General features: G+C 36.9%; 1 pseudogene; it reads left to right on the forward strand.

The window, feature by feature from the left end:
* The first annotated feature begins 22,958 nt into the window (after positions 1 to 22,958).
* Positions 22,959 to 24,421, forward strand: LOC114526655 (annotated as a pseudogene).
* The last annotated feature ends 406 nt before the right edge of the window (positions 24,422 to 24,827 follow it).

Below are 24,827 nucleotides of genomic sequence, written 5' to 3' on the forward strand. Positions count from 1 at the left end.
CTTTTAACAAACACTGTTGAAATCTAAGTGAAATATTTTGTATCAGCACTCACACAGTCATCATGTTTAATGTTTTAAATTCATCTAAAACAGACTAAGGATCAATGGAGAGACTAGTAGGTTAACTGGGAGGATTGAATATTGATTTAACTTAATTGTTTGAATGAAAATACTCATGAATTGGCATTAAATGAGTGAAAGCTCAAAGCTCCAGTGCCTGACATTTTCAAATCCCATAAGAGTTCTATTCAAAAAAACAACATAACCAAAACTCAAAAGATCAGTTATTCATCTTTTTTCATAAAATATAGTTTTTCATAGCGTAACTAAGTCATGTACCATTGATCAAAAAGGCGGAAGCATATTTGCCGTTTTTAACATTAATTTCAAAGGAATTACTGCAACAGATGCTTTGGTAGTTGTCTATACCAAAGGCGAAAAACGAAAATGTTATGAAAACCGGCTTACCTGAGGTAAAAATTAATATCCCGATAGGTGAATTAGGCCATTCACAGCAACATAAGTAGAGCAAGAAAACACTTCTCCATTTAACTTGTTGAACAGTGAAAAAGAGACTTTTTAGATGAAATGCGGAGAAAATATATGTTGAAAACAATACCGAAAACCAAAAAATATTTTCATAAAAATCGGGAGGGTGACAGACACGTTTTTAACTTTGTATCGCGGTATGTCAGTGGTGATTACCATGGGCAAAGGGGACCATGTGGCATCAGCAAAACTCAAAATCCGCCATGTTTTTTGCTTCACTTTCTGGCCAGGAGCCGGTCCTCCAGGAATTATTATACAGTTCAGTGGTTGACACCCACTACAAGTTAACCCTGGGAGACCCAATTGGTGTTGTACAGGTCAAAAAAAATTATTTTTGGAAAAATATAAACAAACTAAGGCGAAACAACAAAAAATGTTGTTTGGAAAAAAATGGATTATTTGGGATGATTATAGCATTTAGGTCACATGGCCCACTGGGCTTTTACAGTCGAAGTGCTATATAGTAATCAAAATCGAACAGTAAAGTAATTGTAACTCCCATATCCTTTATTTGAAACTTTAATTATTCTACTTAAAGTGGTACTCCCTAAAACAATTTCTTCTTTCATTGAAGCACAATGGGATAAAACATATTTTTCACAGAATGTGTCTGTTTTGTTTGTCTTGCAAACAGCACAATGACGTCGCTTTTCATTTTATCTGGCCAATGGGCAAGTTGGTCGTAACGAACGTCTTGGCACGGTTCAACTCGAACGACTCTGGGAGCTTTAGGGCTTGTGTTCTCCTCAAGAGATGGTCTTCCTTGTTTCCTGCTTGTACTCATAGTGATCAGTGCTTCTGCAACCTCAGCCTGAAATTCTCGTAGCTTTAGAACTTTTTTAGCACATATGTCTAGCAGTTTACAATCTCGCTTGTAAACAAGCCATGCATTTATCACACCCAAACTAATGAAATGCCAAAAAAGAATCATATACCATCTGCGTGATCAAAGTGGAAACTTGCATCGAGCAACATGAGAATCTAAAGCATCTACACCACCCATGTGGTTATTATACTCAGTTACTATAAATGGACGTGGTACATTGAAATACTCTTTTTTGGACTTATCCCAACGATGAGCTTGGTCCATATATATATTTTGATAATTAATCAATCTTGTTAAAACTGAAACAAATTTTTGTTGCACCATAATATATAGATCCTTCATAAGAATGCACCATAATAGATCCTACAGCATGACTACATCATATACTTGGCATTTTTTATTATTCTGAATGCTGTAACATTAATATTGAATAGTTGTATGACTATAATATATTTTAAAATATTGGTATTTGATTCAAGTAATTACTGGTGAATAATATATTTAACAAATAAGTTTTAAGTTTGTCAGCAGTTTTGTTGCACCCACAAACTGTGTTGAATTTTCATGGGGTGTAGTTGACATAGTCATTTTAATTAAACAGGGAATATAGAGAAATACATTCAAAGAGAAGTGGAATCATGAGTAATTGTCACACAGAAGTCGATTTTGCAATTAGAACTGCTCAATATTTTATGTTATATTCATATTCTATATTTTGCATGTATACCTACATTTATGATAGACTTAATTAACTTTCATATTTCTAAACATCACTGCAAAGTTTCAACTGCAGGTAGTTTCTTAAACCAAAAAAAAAGCAATGAGTGATTATATCCTGTTGTTTATTGCAGCTTCATAAATGAAAGCAAACCGAGGACAGTATAGGAAGAACTGGACTGAATGTTGATGGTCTTCCATTATTTAAGAATTCAAAAAAGTGTTTATGGCCAGTATTATGTGCCATTGTAAATATCACACCTGTAGCTGTTTTCCCAGTGGTTTTAACCTGTGGTAATTCCAAACCAGATGATTTGGATTTTTTGGATGACCTAATTAGAGATTTGAATAATCTTCTACAGAATGGGCTCCAAGACGGTGAAACTGTTCTTTCAGTTTGTTTAAGATGTGTAGTTTGTGATGCTCCCGCTAGAGCCCTTGTAAAAGGCACAAAGTTGTGTTCTGGCTATTTTGGTTGTGATAAATGTGCACAGAAGGGCATATGGGTTGGTCGTGTTGTGTACTCTCTGATTAGAAATGTTGAGTTGCGAACAGATCTTTCTTTTAGAGAACAAGTGCATGAAGGGCATCATAATGGTGTTAGTCCCTTCAGTAAATTGCCAGTTGATATGATTAAGAAATTTCCGATTGACTACATGCATCAATTGTGTCTGGGCGTCATGAAGAAATTGCTTCTGCTATGGTTACGAGGAAAGTGAGAAGTTAAGATATCGGCTGGCCAGGCGGAGTCTATCAATACTAAATTGATAGAGGTCAAGTCTTCCATACCCAGCACGTTTGCACGTAAGCCACGGAGCTTAGCAGAAATTGATCGGTGGAAGGCCACTGAGTTTCGGCAATTTCTTTTGTATACTGGAAAAATTGTTCTATCCAGTATCCTAAAGACCAGATTTATATGAGCACTTCTTATCTCTTAGCGTTGCTAGCTGCATTTTGGTGTGCCCTATGTTAGCTAAGTCTTACAGGGAATATGCAAAGCAACTCATGGAATACTTTGTTGAGCAAGGCAAATGTTTGTATGGTGATGAGTTTTTGGTATATAATGTGCATAGTATGGTTCATTTGGCAGATGTGGTTGAAGAGTTTGAAAGTTTAGACGCGTGTAGTTCTTTCCCATTTGAAAACTACATGCAAAGGTTGAAACGTCTTGTGCGATCAGGGAAGAGTCCAATTGCACAGATTGCAAAACGCATGAGTGAACACTCTGGTTCCATTGAACTTGTAGATGAGGATGCAGTCAATGTAAAAAATCCAGATAATGTTTTTATTTTGTCTGAATCATCATGTTGTGAAGTAGTAGGTAAGTCTGGCAATCATGATCACAATGAAGATGAATTATTTCAATGCCGAGTTTATAGCAAAACTGAATCCATCTTTATGACTCCATGTGATTCCCGCCTCATTGGTGCTTACAAGGCTAACCAACGCTGGACAAATATGAGACTACTGCCTTTCAAAGATCTCAAGAGAAAAGCCATAAAAATTACGAAGCATATCAAATAAGTGAACTATTAATTAAGTAGAACGTAAAGTTTGTTCCCTTTGGAAGTTAAAATGCATTCTAAGCTTTGTAATAAAAAAGAACGTGGAATTACTTCAATTGGTTTAAACACTTTCGCATTAATTAACCACGTCTTGTTGATTGTACACAATGGGAATCATCAAATTCCAGCCATAAGTTCGCGGCTTATTTGAATTTCAAAGGTGTCAGTTTTTTTTTACTCACCCTGTATAATGAGCTGGGCATAAAAGATTGTTTATCAAATAAAATGGCTTATTTAATAAGCTCTCTTTTTACTGATCGTATATAGTGATGTTGGAGTACCTTCTCCTGCATTAACTGAATGATTGGATGGCCACAAACACAAGACAGTCTACCTGTAGCATGATTCTACCTCAAGTTGATTCTGGAACACCACATTATTTGGGCTTGGTGAATGAAATTAATCCAACATCAAAAAAATTGTTTAAGTCTAGCATGAAACTGTGTCAGCCTAAACTTCATGTTTTAAATATTAAATGCTAAATGTTTATATTGTATTGAGCATGCTTTGACAAAAGTTTAAATTAAAGTATGATTTAAATATTCATATTTTATAATAATTCTTATGTTTTATCTTTTATATTACTGCAGTGTACATTTAATATATATCTTTTCTATTTTTATTAAGTTTCAATATGATGGGATTGACATTTTTCAATGGTCACCACTATTGTGTAATGTTGAAGAGACAGGGCCAGGCCTGGTACCATTATGATGGACTATGGGAACAGAGCCAACCTGGCATCGGCCTCAAAAAAAAAATCACTTTCTACCCCTGCTGGGTTTGTCCCCTCAAGCTGTTTTTTCATCAACTGTAAATATCTGTAAAGGTAAGTCTTCTGCTTTTGTATACTCCTATCTCAAACACATTCAACGCTTCTAAATACAAAATTAAAACATTAATACTATATATAATGTTATATATAGATATTAAATTGCTGCCACAGCAAGCGAGGCTGAAGGGAGCAAGCGAGGCTGAAGGGAGCCAGCAAGGCACCAGATCCTAGAAAAGAATATTGTGCAAGCAACTAGCGATTGAAAAAAATATCCTACACAGCTAAGTGCGAGAAAAAAAAACAAGCAAAAAAAATCATGTTACCCCCCCCATCAAATATCAAATGGTCCACCCCTTATTTAATTTCTTTAAAATGGGTTTAACTTCATTGTAATTTGTTTTCATAAATGTAAAGGTTGCATCATTCGGATTTAGGCTCTTATGTATCCTATTATGATCATGGTTCATATTCAGTGACCTACTGTGGCAGTGATTTCTGTAATGTTTTGCCAATATAGGTGAAAATTTAACAAAATTCATCTGCTATCAGTTTCGAAAGTATTTTTGCCATTTATTTTAAAAGCTGTCAAAATATTTTCTCTTCCAGTTTTCGTTGGAACTATACGTTTCATTTGGTTCCAAAAGTCGCTTAGCCTATTCATGTTTTCTCTGAGGATAGATCTAGTATAGTTAGCTTTACCGTTTCGAATCATACGAGTTACTTAATTTCTCAAGCGGCGATATGTAGACCAGTCAAGCTCTTTGCCAGACTTTAGGGCTTTTCTTAAGTAGTGATCACATTCATTCATTTTCACCTTCATTTCATTGCCTAACCATTAACAGTCTCTCCCTCTGATTTTTTTCTTCACTACAGGGACGTGTTTTTTATTACCAATTTTAAAAGGTCTTAAAAGCAGTCCCATGCTGTTTAAATAGATCAAAACAGGCAACAACCCCACCTGCACCGTTCCTCCTATCCTTCCTGATAAACGTAAGCCGTCTGCTTTCAATTCTTCATTCAAAATCCCTTCATGCAAAAAATGCATCTCAGTAATGCCCAATATATCGAATTTGCTTATCGTTTCCATCATTTACTCAACACATGCAAGTTTATGTAGAAAACTGTTTGTGTTCCAATGAAATACCTTATAACCTATATTAACACAATGACGACAGAGTAGCTTTTCATGTCCTGAGTTAAATTCATGCACAAAACATTTCTAATGTGAATCCCTATGTCAGGAGAAACATCGCTCGACACTCTAATTCTTTCGTATCAGTTTATTGCAGTTACAGTTTTTATGGTTACAAAAATGATGACCAGCAGAGCAAGGTTTAGTGTTGCTGCCATGTTTGAGCATATGCGTATACTCTGGCATGTGGCTGTCATGTTCGAGCATGTGTATACTCTTTAATGCTTTTCGAAGGTCATATGTTAATTGGCACCAGAGTCTATGATCCAATCTGATTTAATTTCATTTGCTGTATAAACTGGTAGAGCCTCATCATTTCTGTGCACAGGAAGCAGTACAATTATATTGATTTCCTTTGTTGGTTGGATTCTTTGTAGTGTCCGCCAAACTTACTTTTGGGCAATCTTTAAGATAATGTCCTCTTTCATGACATTTTTGACACCTTTGGAATACTTTATCTATATCTTCAGGGTAACGGAGTTTTCCAGGGCCCATAACCTGTTGTTTTTACATACCTCGTGTAACGGTTAAGAATTAAAGTTCAAAACATCAAAATAGTACGAAATCCCTCAAGGACTACAAAATGCAGAATATTGTTCTTCAAATATTTAATATTTATGCAGTGGTCATCATTGAATGGTAGTTATTGTGCTACTGGAGTTTATATATATATATATATGGCTTGGCTTGGCTTGATAAGGATATTGACTTTGTTCAGGTGTTTGCATTTGATTTCAGCAAGGCATTTCATATGGTCTCGCACCACATTTTATGTGACAAACTGAAGCAACTTGATCTGAACCCTTATATTGTAAACTGGATTATCAGTTTTCTTAGCGATAGGAAGCAACGGGTTGTAGTGGACGGTATAACAACAGAGTTTGTATCTGTTAATAGAGGTGTTTCCCAAGGTTCAGTACTTGGTCCCATACTATTTTCCCTTATGGTAAATGATATCACTGTTGAGAACTCAAGTAGAGATCTACTAATAAAGTTTGCTGATGACATGACTCTCAGTGTCCCTGTCAAATCCAATCTCAAAATCCAATCCAATCTCGACATTCAAAAGAGACGTCAGAAAATTGCGTTTACTAGAAGGAGACTGTTAAATATTTGGACTCCATACGTAAGTTAGAATATTTATTATGGCATATTTATAGGTTAGTGTTTGAACAAATTTAGATATAGTAATGTAGTCAATAATTTGGTTTAATAATTGGTTATCAAGCTGTGGACTTGATAGGGGCTGGTATGTAAAACCCAAATTATAATTTATAATTATAGAGTCAATTGTATAGTGCAGGCTCAGGAAAATAAACCTTATTTAAGGGCGAATTTTTGGATAATTTAGTATATGATAGAACTTTGTAGAAGAACGTTTATTGAAAAGACTATTTATGTGATAAACTAGATCGATTCCCTCAATGTGAGGTAAGATTTGTATGTATTTATTATAATTGACTTATAGATAGGATTCATTCCTTTATGTTATTTAGAAAACCGACAAAAAGAACGATTGATTTTTAATGTTGTGTATTTCTCGTATTGGGGAATTAGTAGCAGTTTTGGTTGCTACAGATGCTGCTGGCTGGCCTTTATTATAATATACTAGGTTACCTAAAGGCAGTAGTGCTGCGTATACTCTTATAGAAATAGCATGCGCAAAATGCTTGCTTGTTAAAAATTCATACCATGGTTACGCAAATTATAGTCAAATGTTATACGACACTTCAAATTACAATAGATCAAAGGTCAAATTCCAAATGCGCGAGGTATTTGTGAAACTAAAACCCTGAGGCTTTAACCCCTTAAATAAAACAATCAAAGAACTAACTTAAAAGTTAAATACTTATACATGCTTTAGTTACGCCACACAGGTTTACCCCAATGATAAAAGTAAAAGAAAATATGTTTCAAACCTTTTAAAAAAATCGAAATGACAAAGCTATAAAACAAGTGACAGTCAAATGTTATACGACACCTTAAAATCACAATAGATTAAAGTTCAAATTCCAAACGCGCAAGTATTTGTAAAAGACCAAAAGCACAAGACTCCAATTGCCAAGTAACGGTATGGTTCACCACGTCGCTTTTGGTGTCCGTTTATACAACAGTGATGCGTCATGCGAGCACAATCTCACGGCTAACTCAGTGTCTGCCTTCCAAAAACACTTTGAATTTGAAACACTGACCGTATAAAGCATGGAGTCGTTTTATAGTATACCGACCGCATTGCATTGTGGTAGGAGATCTTTTACCACAATGCAGTGCGCTATTTCGTAAATTTGCTTCCCCTACTACACAAATTAGGGACTGCTGCCTTGCTCGGTCGCTCAGGCGACCTCGCTGCGGCAGCAATCAGAGGAAAGCTAATTAGCAGCCTGGAAGTTCACAATTTCAATAAGCAAGAGAAAAATGCATTGGCCTTTTGTCCTCTTGATTATGAAGGAACTGACTTGAATTAGACAAGGACATATGTCTCATATCACATATACCATTTCTGTATTCCTGAGAAATTGATCAGTTTCCCATCAACTGTAGTTATTTTTTGACAGATGGTCCATCAGGATAAATTGGGCTTTTTTTTACTTCATTTAATCAGTTTTTTGCAATCCATATTCCAAAACATTTACTGAAATACATATGATGGCAATAGTGTAGTACTATACCTGTTAGCAAAGGCCAAGGATTCAAATATCATTATCACTTTTGAAGTTTTTAGATTCCTTTGTCTATAAAAAAAAACAATTTAGAGAAATAACGCACGACTGCACATATTCAAAACATTTAAAACAAGGTTAAAAAAACACTCGATCGCCGATCGGCAAGTACACAAGTTGCCAATCAGAACTAAATGACAGATTTTCGCATATTTTCAAACAGGTTTATACTACATCAAATCTGAAATCTGCAATCAGGTAAGCGAGTAAAGCGACTTTTTTTCAACAATCCTCAAATATATTTCTCGCCTACCACAAGATGAACGGCAACTTTGTCTTTGTTTCTTAACGTATTGAAAACAATTTTCTGTCGACCCTTGATCGGCAGTTGCCAACTTGCCAATTACATCTCAAAGATTTGCACAAACAAATAATCAAAATATTATAGAAAACTTTGTAAATACCTCTTTAGCTTTAAAATTGTCTCGACTCCTCGTGATTTTAGTATTTGCTTAATGTCCGTTACGGCAGGATTGTTTATAAAACATTACAGTAAAACACACGTTCAGTCATTCACAAAACAACGAATCCAACACAGTTTACTGACAAAAAGTAACCGGGGGGAAAAATCACTGGTGTGGGCTCAATATTGAGCTGTGTCAGTGGTCATTACCATGGCCAGTTGGGCCCAATCTTGCCAGGGCCACCAATTGCTTCTTTGTGCTCCATAAGTGTGACTTCGCATGTTTCTCGACAAAAGCTATCCCAGTCAACTGCTGTATGAGTAGCAATGTTCAATTTGTGTCGTATTTCCTGCTGTCTTAAATAACGGCACCACCAGTATGTGAACTTTATCACTTCTTCGAGGGTCATGTTGCTTTTTTCAAACCAGCTGCCTTTTCGAATTGATGCCTCTACCTTGTGTCGCTTGGCATTCACGGTTTTACGGCATTCCCACATGTATTTATCATAGCGATCCTTGCATTTGACAAGTTTCATTGGCTGGTCACAATGACAACAGAGTCTAGATTTTGCCATTAGTCTTTCATCCATACACCATTGTACGATTTCCTCCTTGCTTCCTAGAACTTCATTCCTTAAGCGATCATACATCCACTGCTTCAATCTATCTTCTCGACTATAACTAGAATGCTTTTCCTCTCCACACTGTGTTCCCACGCTTTTTACTTCAAAAGATGAAACCACAGTTTGCGTTTCGCAATGCTTGGACCTCTTCGCAGATTTAACACACACTTGTACCGCTTTCTCCATACCACTGTTCGCCATTAGTCCTTTCGCTTTTCCTTAATTTTAAACCAGCCTCGTTAAATGCAACTTTTACTATCTCTATTAATGCAATTCTTAAAGAAATCATACCTCATCGGAAATGTCACGCATAGCATATTTCATAGTTAAGCGTCTTCACATAAAAACAAATTATAACATCTTCGAATCTTCAACCGTCAACTTACACATTTAAGGCAAAAGCAAATTCAAAAATAGATATGGCTACCAAAAATCCGCTAACAAAAACTTGTTGACAACATGAAGTCACATTGTCACAACTGCAAAAACGAACATCGGATGTTGTATACTCCTTTGGACAACTTTTCCCCAATGATGTTAAGACCTTTCTACATCAAAAAGCCTTGTTGATTAATAGTTCCATTGGGTACATTGTGCCTGCTTTTGACAACAGCGTTCTTGTCAGGCAAAAATTCCTGCAGAGTTGCCACTGTTACTCACGAACAACCGATGAACCTTTACACGATCTTTGTTGGTTATCCTGGCACTGGAAAATCTTCTGTTATTCAACATGGTTGTTTGGGACCCCTTGCCTCCTTGTTGGACAACGAGTTTAGCGATTTTATTCTCGACAGACCTACTTCCTCTGGTCTCGTTAAACACATTTCCTCCAAGCAGGCAGCCTTTATAGTTTCTCCAGAAGTGTACGATGTACTGAATATGTGTTCTTACACATATGCAACTGAACACAATCGTAATATTCCTGGGAACACTCCTTTTGCGATTATTGGATGCACACAAATGCTTAACGCAGCTTAACTAGTTGCTAGAATGGACAAAGGACAAGGCTTGATAGACCGCTTTCTGCCAGCTGTACCGAATGGTCTTTGCTCAACATCTGACGAAGTTGAAAATGCAAGACAAAAACTTGATACTGAGCCCGATGAGTTGCTCCAACAAGTTTTTTATTACATCAACGACTGCCAACAAAATCCAGCAAGATGCTTACGAATTCAACAATGAAGCTAAGGAATTTTTAAAAAACAAAAGTGACACCTTTATTGCCGAAGTAAATAGAGCCATACAAGATGGATCAGTAATCCCACCAAAATCAGAACACATGGATTTGGTTCCGCATGTCGCTACAGCACTACATGTATTTACAACTGCACTTATAAACATAAGAGCTGGACATGACGAAGATCCTATTCCAGCTCTGATTGACTTACCAACCCTCAGGCGCGCTGAGAGTTACGTTGCCTATCTTGAAACTCAAAAAAACATGATATGCCAGGTAAATTAACTTCTGACATAAATTCTACTTTATATACAAACAACCAATACGCACTGCAGTCTGCATGTATGATATAATATATTTTCATTGTGCATTTATTTCTATCTTTGATTTAGTTTATTAAGTCTATTGTTCACTATGTCTGCGATGCCCCAAAAGGACAAGCCAACGTGTGCTGATGTTAAAACTGGCATTCTTCAGTTTCCCGGACCAGTTTTCACATATCACAGCTTCCATCAATTAGCGCAAAGATTTGTTTGTGGATCAACAAAGAAAGAATATGACAATGCGATCAAACAACTGAAGCCTCATTTGGGTTCAACAGTTCCAATTGGGGTTGCGAGGAGCTCGCAGCCTCTCAAGTATTCTTGAAAAAAAACCTGCCGATTCTGCTCCCTGGTCCTATTCTTTGCTCTGCGAATTCCCCATTTACGAAGAGAAATATGCCATAAATCGATCACAAACCGTACTGGAGCAACAATTCATCACACCTTTCTATGCAATTCGCTTTCGAATTTAAACTTGTGCATAAGACTAGGGATAGGGCCAATAAAACATCACACATATACACATTATTATACCAGGGTTTGGCCTTTTATTAAGTTTAAGCTAAACTGGCTTCGAACAAGCGGCCTCTGATCTTTATTGCATGCATTATAACAGTCATATAACATATTATTTTTCATTGTAACACTATTTTCTGGAATTTCAATTGTATCAAATAGTTTAAGTAGTATTAAAGTATTTTAGCCAATATTTTGCAGCCTGTTTTTAATTGATAATGACAACTAGGCTATATACTATGATGATACAATCTTCTTAAAAACACGCTTATTACTATGTCTCGTTTTCAAAACACAATTATAAACGATATCTTCTTCCGGCAAAACAAACCACGCATCATAAAAGTTTTGATGTACAGGGTGTATCAAAAAAATTCAAATCCAACTTTGACAAGCTGCTGTGTATAAAATACTATAAAATACGACTATCAAACAACTCTCTTAGGCGAGCAGTAACAGCACGAAGATGATGTATTGGGGCCCCGTCATCGCCAACAACGAAATTACGAAGGAAATTTCCATTTCTTCTGCATCGCTCGGTTAACCACCTTGCAAAATTTAGCTGTCTTTTAAAATCACATGGTAACAATTCATGCCGTATGTGCATGCAGTATGGGTGTAGCCGCAAATCTAATCGAGTAATTCTGTTAAAAGTGGCAGATGGTATTCCAACTCCATTACGTCTAGCACTTGTACCTGTTGGGTGCTCAGCGAGCCGATTTCTCACCAACTCAATATTTTCTGCTGATCTGCCAGTCCTGCATCTGCCAGAATTTCCCTTGTTACAATTTAGGCTTGTGCCGTTCTGCTCAAACTTTCGCACATTGTACCAGAACTAAGTGCCAAATTTTGTCTTTCTCAAAATCGTTCTCTGGAATGATTGCGTGTTTCCTGCAAGCTACCTGTATTATAAATGTTCTTTGTTCCCTGCTTAACTGAGGCATTGTGTTCTTCAAAGCTATCGTTAAACATTGAATAAGCAGAATTTTTGCGATAAATTTGCATTTTGGTTTTTAATACTAATTAGATTTTAAAGCCCTTTGGGACTAATTTTCAATAATTCAAACGTCCAATTCCCATCGGCGGAAAATGGTGATTTTTATGTACTTTTTTTAGCAGACCAGTACTCCTTCATATTTCAACTAAATGACATGTAAAACGTCTCATTTGAAAGAGAAATAAATGAACTTAACAATGGTGTAAAAATCAACCAAATTTGTCAAATATATTTTGCATTATTACACGCAAAATTTCAATTCGAATTTTTTTGATACACCCTGTATAAGCCTTATTTTCAAAAAACCATGCATCTTGATCATAAAGAAGATATGATATGTTAGCCGCGTTCTTAAAAAACCACGAATCAAAAATACAATGATATGTTAGTCTTGTTCTTAAGAGGTAAGAATTTCTGAATCGTAAATATTATAATATGTATACCTGGTTCTTTTTACTTAAACTTGCTGCGTAGCAATATTGCCTCTTACTTTCCTGATTACGTCATTTTAATTTAAACTCACTGCGTAGCCAAGTATCCGATATTCTCTAAATAGTGTGTCTACATTATTCAATTATGTCATTTTAAAATTAAACTCACTGCGTAGCCAAGTATCTGCATATCCACTCCATATTGTGTCTACATTCTTGAAATAAGTTATTCTAATTCAACTCGCTGCATAGCCAAGTATCTGCGTATCCACTCCATATTGCCTCTGCATTAGGGTTAGCTGCAGAAAGGGTCAACAGGTATAAAGGTTGGGGTAATAATTAATGGCAATATAGATCCTTTCAGTGAATATTGGCCTTTACTCCTTTGCCTTGGAGTGTGTTGTTTGCCAAAACAGAAAATCTTGATACATACTTTGTTTCTCCTCAGGTTCATGAGAGGCAGCATGACTGAATTCTCTTAACACATTTCTTGATAAATGGGGTCTTTCGCTTCAACAACTTGCTATGTTGAATAATGGCACTGTGATATTCAGCAAATTTGCATTCCATGTCTTAGATAGCATTTTTATCATCCATAATTCTCCAGAATTCGTAACAAATCTATATGAAAACAAGATTACCTAAATCGAATAGTTGAATAGTGACCTGTGCAAGAATGTATTCAATGTTGTGTGACCAGCACAAAATAAGTTATAGTACAGTCATTTTGAAGAAGAATGTTGAATACAACATCACTTTACCCCACTAATTGATGCCAGAGAGCTAGATACTTCTCAATAATATCCTTGATAGAAATAGCTGTGGTCAATATGTCCTTTCTTCTTGTTTGGTATGTAGCTTCCATAAGAACTTTGATTTTTCCCTTGTCTTGCCTGTTTATCTGTTTGGAGGAGGTATCTTTCACTAATTGAACCACATGATCTTTATGGATAGCAGGTGTTGTATGTTCTGTGGATGGCACAACATTCCAGAAGTCCAATTGTCTTAGCATTTTGGCTTTTGGCTCTCAGACTCACTAGTTGCAGTGTTGGAATGACAAGGATCTCCTGATACTTTTTGTTTCTTATTTTCATATTTTCGAACATAATTAAAACAATTCCGAATAGACTTGCACCAAGATCCCTGAAACAACAAACTTGTGATATGTAATATGCGGATGAATCAAACGCCCTGCAGGTGGTCGCTTTGGAGGGCGAGATATGAGTAAAAGACAACTTGAGAAACAAATGCAATCCCAAGTTTGGGAGATTTTTTAGTTGAACAGTGGACCAGAACGATTGCAAGAGACTTGTTGTTGTTGCATTTGTAGTGTTTGCCACTGAGTTAGTGCAAAGATTCTCAAACATACGCCTTTTCTGGACAGCAACTTGCCGATTAGACAACCCAGACAACTTCATTGCCAACAGCTTCAGACAGAATATCACTGCACCGTGTTAACTGAGATGTAGATGATCTTTGATTGTATTGCTGCAACAACTGTTTATTGCGATCAGGGGCAATAATATGAATATTATTAAAAATGTGTTCTTCCGTGGATTTGCAAGTTCTCATGCACTTGTAAATTTGAGTTTTCTTTTCGTGTGGTTGCTAAGGGTAAAATGAATGTGGCCTTTTCTAAAACTCTGCCCCCGCCACCCTAAATTGCTTCCAGCACCCCTGATTGCGATGACCTGAAATTGACATGATATGGCGGTTGGTTAAGCCAGCATTTGATTGGAGTGTGATTGAAGTGGCTCTTACGCAGTGGTTTGTGTAGGTCATAGATAATTCAGCCGCTTTACTGATATCTCTCATCATGTTACTGAGTTTGTTGATTCCAAGAGGGCGATTTTCATACAATGTTTCATCGGCTGATTCCCAGTCCCAGTTACGCCTTGGGTATTGAAATAGAGCTTCACATGCCGGATTTAACTTCCTGATATAGAGCTTCAAAGCTTTGTATCCGTCGTTTTCCTCGTCTGTCTGGTACATCTGACCAACATGCTGGTAACTTTTGGTATCATTTAATCCTCCTGGGTGGTTTTTTAATGCCTTGCTGTGTGTCATTGTTACATACTCTTCGCAGTTGGGGTCTTGTGCGAAGATGAAGCTTCGTCTTGTCAGGTTTCATTGACCCTCACGACCACAACAACACCAATATAACACCGTGTTGAAGTACATGTTTCGCAGCAAGCCAAGGGGTCCACACCACTAGTTTTGAGCTTTTGGAGGTCTTCAGGCTCAAGAGGAGGTTTGTGTTGTACATTTTCCTTGCCACTTTGTTTCATGGATTTTAGTTTGGCGTTGAGGACAACATTTGACTTTTTAAATTCTGGGTTTCCCGATGCTGTAATGCCTTTATTGTGGGTAGGGAAATTGAGGTATCTTTCCAGGCCATACCTTAGACCGAGTAGAGTAGTTGGCTTGCTATATTCATTTCCATCCTATTTTTTTACCTCAACATAAAACAACTGAAGGTTGTTGTCTAGCGTCTTGTTGTCCATTTCTTGCAGATATGATTGTGATTTCTTTGCAAATATGTTGGTGATGTCGGTTTAGGCACTCTTGCAGAAATCATTGTCCAATAAATGAGGTGACGAACGGCAGAATCATATTCTGTTTGTTAACACTCCTTACTGCTTTCGGTGAAGCTGACTGTTTGAACGCTCTGTACGAGAGCACTGGACCAGGAAAGAGCAACGCTGAAACTTTAATTTGATATTGCATCAGTTGCTTCCTTACTTGGTCGCAAGAATCTTCTGTTATTGATTTATAAACTGAAAAATATAGCGAAAGACTTTATATACAATTGTTGTAATATAGCAAAAGACTTTATATAGGATTGTAATACATTTACTTCGGCTTGTCAACAGTGCCATTGTATTAAAAATATACGGAAGAAATATGAAGCACATACAGGCACATGGCCAATAGGGGCTTGTAATAATAGGCTTGAAACATGCCCATGTAACATGATAAAATTAGCATAATAATATAATAACAATACGTTGCCTATGTATTGTGAAATATATTCGCAGTTGAGAAAATGGAACAAGGCGAGAAAAAATAAGTCGGAAAATATATATTTTTACCTGGCAAAGGGCATCTTTTTGAAGCTCTAAATATTTCACGAACTTGAACGCTCTTTCCAATTTATGTTTGGGTATCATTTTAGGGCATTGTTGTAATGGTTGTCCATTTAGTAATGAGTTGTATAATAATTCCTGGAGGACTTGCTCCTAATGTTTTTGGGGAAAAAAAAAATGGAAACATGGAGGATTTTTTGTGCTGATGCCAGACATGGTCCGAAGAGGTCATCACAATTACCACTGACCAACTGCGATACAAGCCAACAAACGTTGCCCTTTACCCTCCTTTTTTTTTTTAATTCCCACCTTGTTTAGTTTTTTTAAAGTGTTAACACATATTTAAAACATTAACTTCGTAAAAAGCAAATTTAAACAAGCATATATTATAGGTGAATGAGTACAAATGATCGTCATACACCAAGTGTTAATAAATTATCACAAAAGTATATTACAATTATTCTTATAGTGCTATAAAAAATAATAGTGTTTACAATTTTATATTGTTATATTGCTTAAAACGTGTGTTTTTCACAAGTACATGGTACATGTTTTGCAATACTCTAGCTATATTTATAAATAGGTAATGCATAATTTGAGTTCTTTGACCCTATATAATAGCTTAGGTTTAAAGGATTTATCTGCTAGGGGCCGGTTGTTCAAAAGGCGTTTAGCTAAAACGGTGGATAAGACAAAGTTTAAAAATACTCTCATACATCTTGTGAATGACTGAACCTGCATCTCATGCATTAAATATGTACTTCCAATGACAAACTATTTACATCAAAATATTTCAGCTCAGTTGTACAATAAATAAATAACTTGGTTCTCTATTTTGTTTAAGCTAAACGCTTTTCGAACAACTGGCCCCAGTACATTTATTAGTGTAATTGTTAAAAAACAAGATGCCAGCTAGGCATTAACCTTGCGTTGCTCAAGCAGGGGCCGAGCTAAGAGTTATAATTAGCCTACGGAATCGAGTATGGTCTATGACCTAGGCTAAGAGCTATTAGGCGTTTAGCGGAGTATAGATTACAAATTACTTTACAAGAATGGCGGCGTGAAATTTCGATAAAATGCAGTTGAATGCAATTCATTTCAGAACTGGCTGATTTCAGATAGAAAACATTTTGAACAAGGTTTCAAAAGTGCCAGTGCCATTGGCGTATTGAACAAGGATGACGAAGCAAAACTAACGTTGCTAAAAGTTGTGCCAAGCTACGGCTATTTATTTTATTCCCGGACATATGACGACAAAAAATATGTCCCAGATTGACCCAAAAACCCGAAAATTTCAAACAATATAGATTTCAATACACTTAAAACAATTTTGCTTGTTGGCTTTCTGTATAAATCCGGCATAGAAACCTCTGAGACCTCATAAAGAAACCTCGCTATATCGGTACGCGTAGGGCGTACATTTAACGTTTTCAACAACGTGCTATCTGTTCTGTTGTTAAGTCATGGCTTCCCGCAGCCCATCGCGTTCTATGAAAAGCTGTCATTGGTTACGTGCAAAACCTCTCCAACTTAAAACGAAACCGAAGCAACACCATGGATTATGCAACAATGACCATACAGACGTCACCGAAGAAAGGTTGTGAAGCATTGTTATACTCACCACAGAAGAGGCGTATGTTTGTTCAAAGCCAAGAAAGTAAAACGCTAATTAAATTAAGACTTTACTCGAACAGATGACAACAAAATCATTGTAAACGACATGACATTTGTCGGTCAACCACAGCCCTCCGAATACTTCTTTCAGTACGCAGAGATTTCAACCCAAATGGAAGATACGCCTCGCAGCATAATAGACATTCTCAATACTGCCACGGAATGCGATCATGTCGTTGTGCGCGGCAAAATTACACACAAGAAAGATGCTGTTACTGTTGGTTCGAAGCAACTACAGTTATCTGAAGCTGTTCTCACTGATGACACCGCCTCAATTCTGTTGGACCTGTCAGGCAGGAAAAGATTGACAACTTGGCTGTTGGTGAAGTCTACCAATTCGCACCCCTTCAGGTTCGTGTTTGGAGCCAGAAAAAGAAGCTTTCGACAGTTAGGCGAACTGTGTCTATGTGCATCAAAGATGACGAAATTTGTTAGCACATCAGAATCTGATACAGTCGATTCTGCCACCAACTTACAAACTGTCACTGTTATGGAATTCACTAAAATCCAAAAATATGAAAAGTTTTTGAAGTGTCCAGACTGCAATAAAAGAGTGCAAACGACATGCGGCAGAACGGCGAAGTGCCTGTCCCCGCCGCGCTGTGGAGTGATGCGAGCAGAGAAGTGTAAAAGTGCCTTGATGACTAAAGTACTCTGTATCTACAAAGAAGACAAGTTGTTTACTCTAAGGATTGGCGATGAATTACTAAGTAAGCTTGTTGGCTGTGATGTTTTGCCATTTAGATGAGCATGAGCTAGGTGACATGTTGTTATTTACTGACAAGGTGTCTGTCACTTATGACAAAAACAGTTTACTAGTAACAAATGTTAACTGAAGCAAATGTTGCATTACTAAACTGCGAACTGCAAAGCCAGTTGTTGAATTTCTATTGTGGCTGTTAGACACATCAACTAACTGTTACTGTTAATTCTTGTTTCATATTGGGTTCATGGTTTGCACTAGTTATGACATATGGCTAATATTGACTAAAACTTCATGTTTATGTCTGATTATAAACTGACTGATATTGTAGAATGGACATAATTCTGTTCATTGTTTAATATTGCTTGTTACAGTTTTTGTTTATGGTTGTAATTCTATAGTTGTATTAAATAATTAAATTTGCGCAACTATTAAATGTCATTCAATCATTGTTCTCATTTCAACATTCATTAATTATTATTTAATTATTCCCACCTACAGGGTGTCCCAAAAAAAACGAAAACTATTGAAATCACCCATAACAATGTAATTGTTAGAGTTTGAATGCCTAAGCACTCTGGTGGGACCTACAAGTGTACAGGGTGTCTCAAAAAAACCCGAAAACCATTGAAATCACTCATTTTTAAAATTTGAATGCCGTGTTCATGAGTTTTAGCCCGTGGGGATTTAATGCAACTTATAAGATGCTAAATACGAAAAATTTGAAATTGCGAATATGATTAAATTTAAATTAGCCTGGTTATTGCTTCGAAAAATGGTACAGCTGACCGCGGATCAACGAATTTTTATTGTTATAAATTATACGCGTACCCAAAGTACAACGGAAGTGCGAAACGCTTTTCGACAAAGGTTTCCAGATCGAAATCCACCTGCACCAAGCACAATTTTGAGTAACGTAAGAAAGTATTTAAACGCAGGTACAAGTTTAAACCTTAATAAAGCACATTCTGGCAGACGAAGAAGTATTCGAACGGTGCACAACATTGACGCTGTCAGAGAATTACTCCAGCAAAATCCTCACGTAACTGCTCGTCGCAACCCCATTGCGATTTCCAAAACAAGCTTTAACCGGATAACAAGGACTGAAATTAAATGGCACCCATACCGAATGCATGTGCGGCATGAGCTGTTGGCAGGTGACTTCGCACGTCGATTGCGCTTCTCCAGATGGTTTAACGAACACTGTCGCCGGGAGAATTTTCTACGTAGTTTGGTGATTGGAGATGAAGCATCATTTACCATGAGAGGGGAAGTGAATACGCAAAATGTACGGCAATATGCACCAAAAGGACACCCGCCTTCTTTTAATTTTGATAGGAAAGATTCTCGCGCAAGTTTGACGGTTTGGGCAGCACTTTGTGGTAATGGTTTCATACTTGGTCCTTACTTTTTTGACAGGAATGTGAACGGTGTTTCCTATCTTCGAATGCTCAACGAATTTGTCTTTCCGCAACTCGCTGAACACTTTAACAACCAATATTGGGAGGGAAGGTTTGTTAATCTTTGGTGGGTTCAAGATGGTGCTCCAGCTCATCGCCTTATTGCAGTTCGAGATCGTCTTAACGATGTGTTTGGCAATCATCGCGTCATAGGATTAGGTCATGATGTTGAATGGCCACCGCGCTCACCTGATTTGACACCATGCGACTTTTTTTTGTGGGGGTATATCAAAGATAAAGTGTTTGCACCTCCACCGCAAAATATGAACGAGTTGCGCCAGGCGATACACAGAGAGTTTGATGCCTTAAGAGAGCAGCCTGCCTTCATTCGAAGGGCAGTGAATGATATGTACCGGCGAACAATGCTTTGTGTTGCTAGAGAAGGGGGACATGTCGAAGGTCATGGTGCTTGAGATGACATGTAAATATTTTTAACCATATTTGTAAATTGAAAATATTGTTAATACCTAAATATCATTTTTGCGTACAAACAAATTTTACTGCATCATGCATAAAAATGCTTATGGCAAACATTTATACACTTGTGCGCCCAACAGAGTGCTTAGGCATTCAAACTCTAACAATGGCATTGTTATGGGTGATTTCAATAGTTTTCGTTTTTTTTGGGACACCCTGTATAAAGAAGATGGTAGCAACTAGCAGAAAACTCAGGGACAGGGTAATTGTCACCCATGCTCTAGATATTTGACCAGAATATTGTGTCAATATCTGTTTTTAGCTTCCTGAGTTTCTGTACAAAAATTGTTATCAGTAGAATGTTCAGTTCCATGTACTGTAGAACGGGTGATGTTTACAGTGAAGAAATATTTAACAGTAACTTCAGTTCAAATGAATAGTCAATATATTGTAGTTGACTGTGCATGTTCCAACATCTACCAGTTCAAGCTGTACATCATGAACCAGTGTAATAGCTACATTGGTCTGACTGTTATTTTTTGGTATCTGCAGTTCATCATAACCTTCTAGCATCTGGTAATAGAAATCCAACAAGTCTTGACTATTTCATGATAGTGCTTTGATTGCAGTAGTGGAGGTGAACTTGATACCATCATGGTCACTGCATAACATGTATCAGGAAGTAAAGCAGGATTGTTTGCTTTGAATGAACAGTGAATATAGCTCATCTTAATTCTGAAGCAACCAGCAGAATTCCAAACAGATAGAGATTAATTTAACAAATAAGACTGTTTCATGATAGTGTTTTGATGGCTGTTTTAGCTCGGGTGGAGTTGATATTTTCCATATGATCACTGCCCCTGTTGGCCATAATGACATTAGCCTATGTTGTAGTAGTAAGGTATTTGTGGTTTGTGTGCTAGACTGGACCATATCAAAACACAGTGAAACCAAGATGTTTACTCTAAATGGGTAGTGAATACTGTTCATCATAGTACTTAACATCCAACCAAGTTACACCACAATTTTAACCATCTGTCAAATTTTATGTTTGATAGTAGACCATATTATTCTCGATTTAAAAAGTATCCATCATAATGTCTTTTTTTTTTATGGCTGCATGATGTGTACATGCTGATAGTGTCTATCAACATTATTTGCTCTGTCTGGAGTTCCTTACAGCTAGTAAACAGATATTGGATGTGATGTTATCTGTAAAAACATGAAAAATGAGATTAATTAGTATACCTAATAAATTACTGCAGTATATTTATGACAACAAATTATTACAAATAATATTATGTATAATGATACAGGATATCAAAGATATCAAAGGCGATGGTACGTAGATTATATGGCATTATTATGGTATGTATACTTACTATGTGACTTGTCACATGGGTCAGGCATGTCCATAGGTGTTGTACCAGTCCTTTTCAGAGCTGATACAGCATAATTTTAAATGCACCATTAGGTGGTGCTTATTATAAAGTTATAGAACTGAAGAGTGCACACATATTCAGTCAAACATGAGTCAGCTTAATAGGAGATGATAATTGCATATATTATATGGTATGCAATGGTGCAATAAATATATAGACCTGTCCTTTACAAAATATTCTACAGTTAGGAAATAAAGGTCATCCCTACAATAACAGAAGCAAGTGTTTACCGGTATATTATGTTGCAAATATTAAACAATTTTCAGGGTTTTTTGAGGTCCTGTCAGTATTTTTTAACAAGTTCGATTCCTCTATTCTCAAAACTTCAATAATGGGTATGTCATGTTCAGATAATTTTGAGTTTGACTTTCACAGCATCATGATCTGAATAATAAACACTGATCACATCATTTTCAATTATCTCAACTGCTGCTGATCTGATGTAAACATGATCTAATAGGCTTCCAGAAGATACAAATGTTGGCTTTGTTACAATTTGAATATAATTTAAGGTAGTGGGCTACCCTGAACTTGGATCAAAAGTTTAATTTTTGGAAAAAATTTTTTTTGCCTTTCTTAGCTTCTTTAGTTATTGTATTTTCACCCCCTTAACTTTTTTTCCTCGTATTTGAAGGCGTTTTCCTAAAAAACACATTTTTCTGGAAGGATGTCATAGAAATTTGCATAGTAACCGTTTGCGGCGTTTTGTTTATTTTGGTTGCTATGGGATTTCCGCCCCCAAAATGTATGATTTTACCCCACAACCTTTGCTGAACAATAAAGCCTCCCTTCTTTTGTGCCTGCAAGTTAAATAACACCTGTTTGCAGGTTAAAAATACGAATCTTTCACGTTTGTTCACGATAACCCCCGAAGCTGTTTTCAAAGCAACACAAATTTTCAAACAATATCTCTCCATACGAGTTTTTAAACAGCGTGTTTTAGTAGTTTCTTACAAAAATATGACGAGGGAGGACAGGAGAAAGAAGTTTGTATCAAAGAGTGGGCCTCTGACTCGCAAAGAAGCAAAAAAGATTGGTTTGGGATCGACACCAGACGTTGAAATGGCAAAAGGATTCAAACTTCAGGATGCCATACTGTTGAATAACTGCATTTCTACAGCAGCGATATGTAGCTCCTGCCGTAAACCTAATTCGAAGCTCGAACTTTACCAGGATAACAGTGCAAGAGAAGGTTTGTCAGAATCCCTATTCCTGAAGTGTTCGGTTTGTAAAGTGGTGACCCAATTGTCAACAAGTAAACGACTTGGTGGTAGGGGTGGTGGGGCCCATGAAGTGAACCGCAGAGCAGCATTGGCATCAGGTCAATTAGGGCATGCTGGACTGTCCCAGTTTTGTGCGGTTATGAACTTTCCTCCACCTGTGGCTAAAGAGGCATACAAAAAGCATCTTATTCAAATTGAAAAGGCAACCAAGAGCAATGCAGAGGAGGTAATGAAAGATGCGGCCAAAAGATTACGAGAGAAGGTTTTGAGTGAACACCCAGATGACATTGACATGGATGGCGATGAGATGATAGCAAATGTCTCAGTAACAGTTGATGGTACCTGGCAGAAAAGAAGACACTCCTCCAAAATAGGAGTTGTGTTTGTCATTTCTGTAGAGACAGGGGAAATTCTTGACTATGAAGTAAAGTCGCTCTTTTGTCATCAGTGTAAAGCCCACAGTAGTTGCGACCAAGAAAGTGAGGTTTACAAGGAATGGAAAAAGGCTCATGAGGAGAACTGTGAGATTAATCATAAAGGCTCATCTGAGGAGATGGAAGCTGTGTCAGCTGTTGACATCTTCACCAGAAGTATTGAAACCAGAAACTTAAAATACACAACCTTTGTTGGCGATGGAGACAGTAGCAGTTTTGGACGGGTGAAGAAGCGTAGAGAAGAAATTTGGGAAAGGATATGAAATTAAAAAAGAAGAATGTGTTGGACATGTTCAGGAAAGGCTTGGGACACAGCATTGAGAAAATATAAAAAGGATAAAAAGGGTCAAAAACTTTCAGATCGAAAAGGGGTTGGAGGAAAGGGACGATTAACTGATAAGGTGATTGATAAGATGCAGAACTATTATGGGAAAGCGATTCGGGGTAATAAAGGAGATTTAGAAGGAATGAAGAAATCAATCAAGGCAATTCAACACCACATGATCAAGAATGATAAGAAATCATTGAAGGACCAACATCAATATTGTCCACAATCTGCTGACACATGGTGTAAGTATTGGAAGGACAAGAACGATGATACAAATTTGTATAAGGAAGATAACCGATTGTCAGAGGTATTTATGGCAGAACTTGATCCTATATTTACAAGGCTGTCAAAAGAGGATCTCCTGATTAGGTGCTTGAAAGGAATGACACAGAATCAGAATGAGGCAGCAAAACAAAGTGCCCCAAAACAAAGTTTTGCGGAGCCAGAAGAGTTCGCATAGCAGCATGTGAAACAATTGCTGCTTTCAACACTGGTGCAGCAAGCAAAGCAGTGGCCTTGGATCTTTGTGGTGTCACTCCTGGTGCTCACACCATGAAAGCCCTCAGGAAGCAAGACGATGTCCGACTAAAGAATGCTGCGAAGAAAGTTAGTGAGAAGTACAGGAAGAGACGACAAAAGCTCCGGTCCGAGAAGAAAGATAAAGCTGACAAGAAGTCCTACCAACCTGGGGGATTTGGTCTAAGTGTCAAGCCTGTTGAGGATAATGAACCCAAGAAGAAGAGAAAGAGAGCACTAAAAAAGAAAAATAACAATGAACAGCCTCAAATTAAATTTGTCATGCCAACGTTTGAAGTAGTTGCCGAAAAGCTACCAAAGTGACACTGGTAGATGTATATATATCTCATTTATAGCAGTATTGAGGAAGGTAGGCAGCTATATTTATCATGTTTGTATCAGAACATGTAACTGATAGCACAAATAACATTTTTTGGCAGAATTTGTGTGACGGACATGGTCAAGAATTGCTTCAAAACATTAGTTCATCTTTAGACTCATTTTTTTCAAAACGAAAGATATTGGTATAATCAACTTTGTGGAAAGTCTAAAATGAAGAGGATTTAATATTTTTCCTTCATTTTTGGACTGTAGGTGTATCTTAGAACCTTTTATGGGTTAAGTAGACCAAGTTTTTCAAAATAGAGCGTTTCGCATTAGTTACCATAGAAACACTGTTTTCTCAGCTTTTGGACATAACAATTTGGCCAAATGAAATTCTGTCTACTTA

This window comes from Dendronephthya gigantea, unplaced genomic scaffold (assembly GCF_004324835.1).
Source record: "Dendronephthya gigantea isolate DGI-Jeju-01 unplaced genomic scaffold, DenGig_1.0 000040F, whole genome shotgun sequence".
In the NCBI taxonomy this organism is placed as follows: Eukaryota; Metazoa; Cnidaria; class Anthozoa; order Malacalcyonacea; family Nephtheidae; genus Dendronephthya; species Dendronephthya gigantea.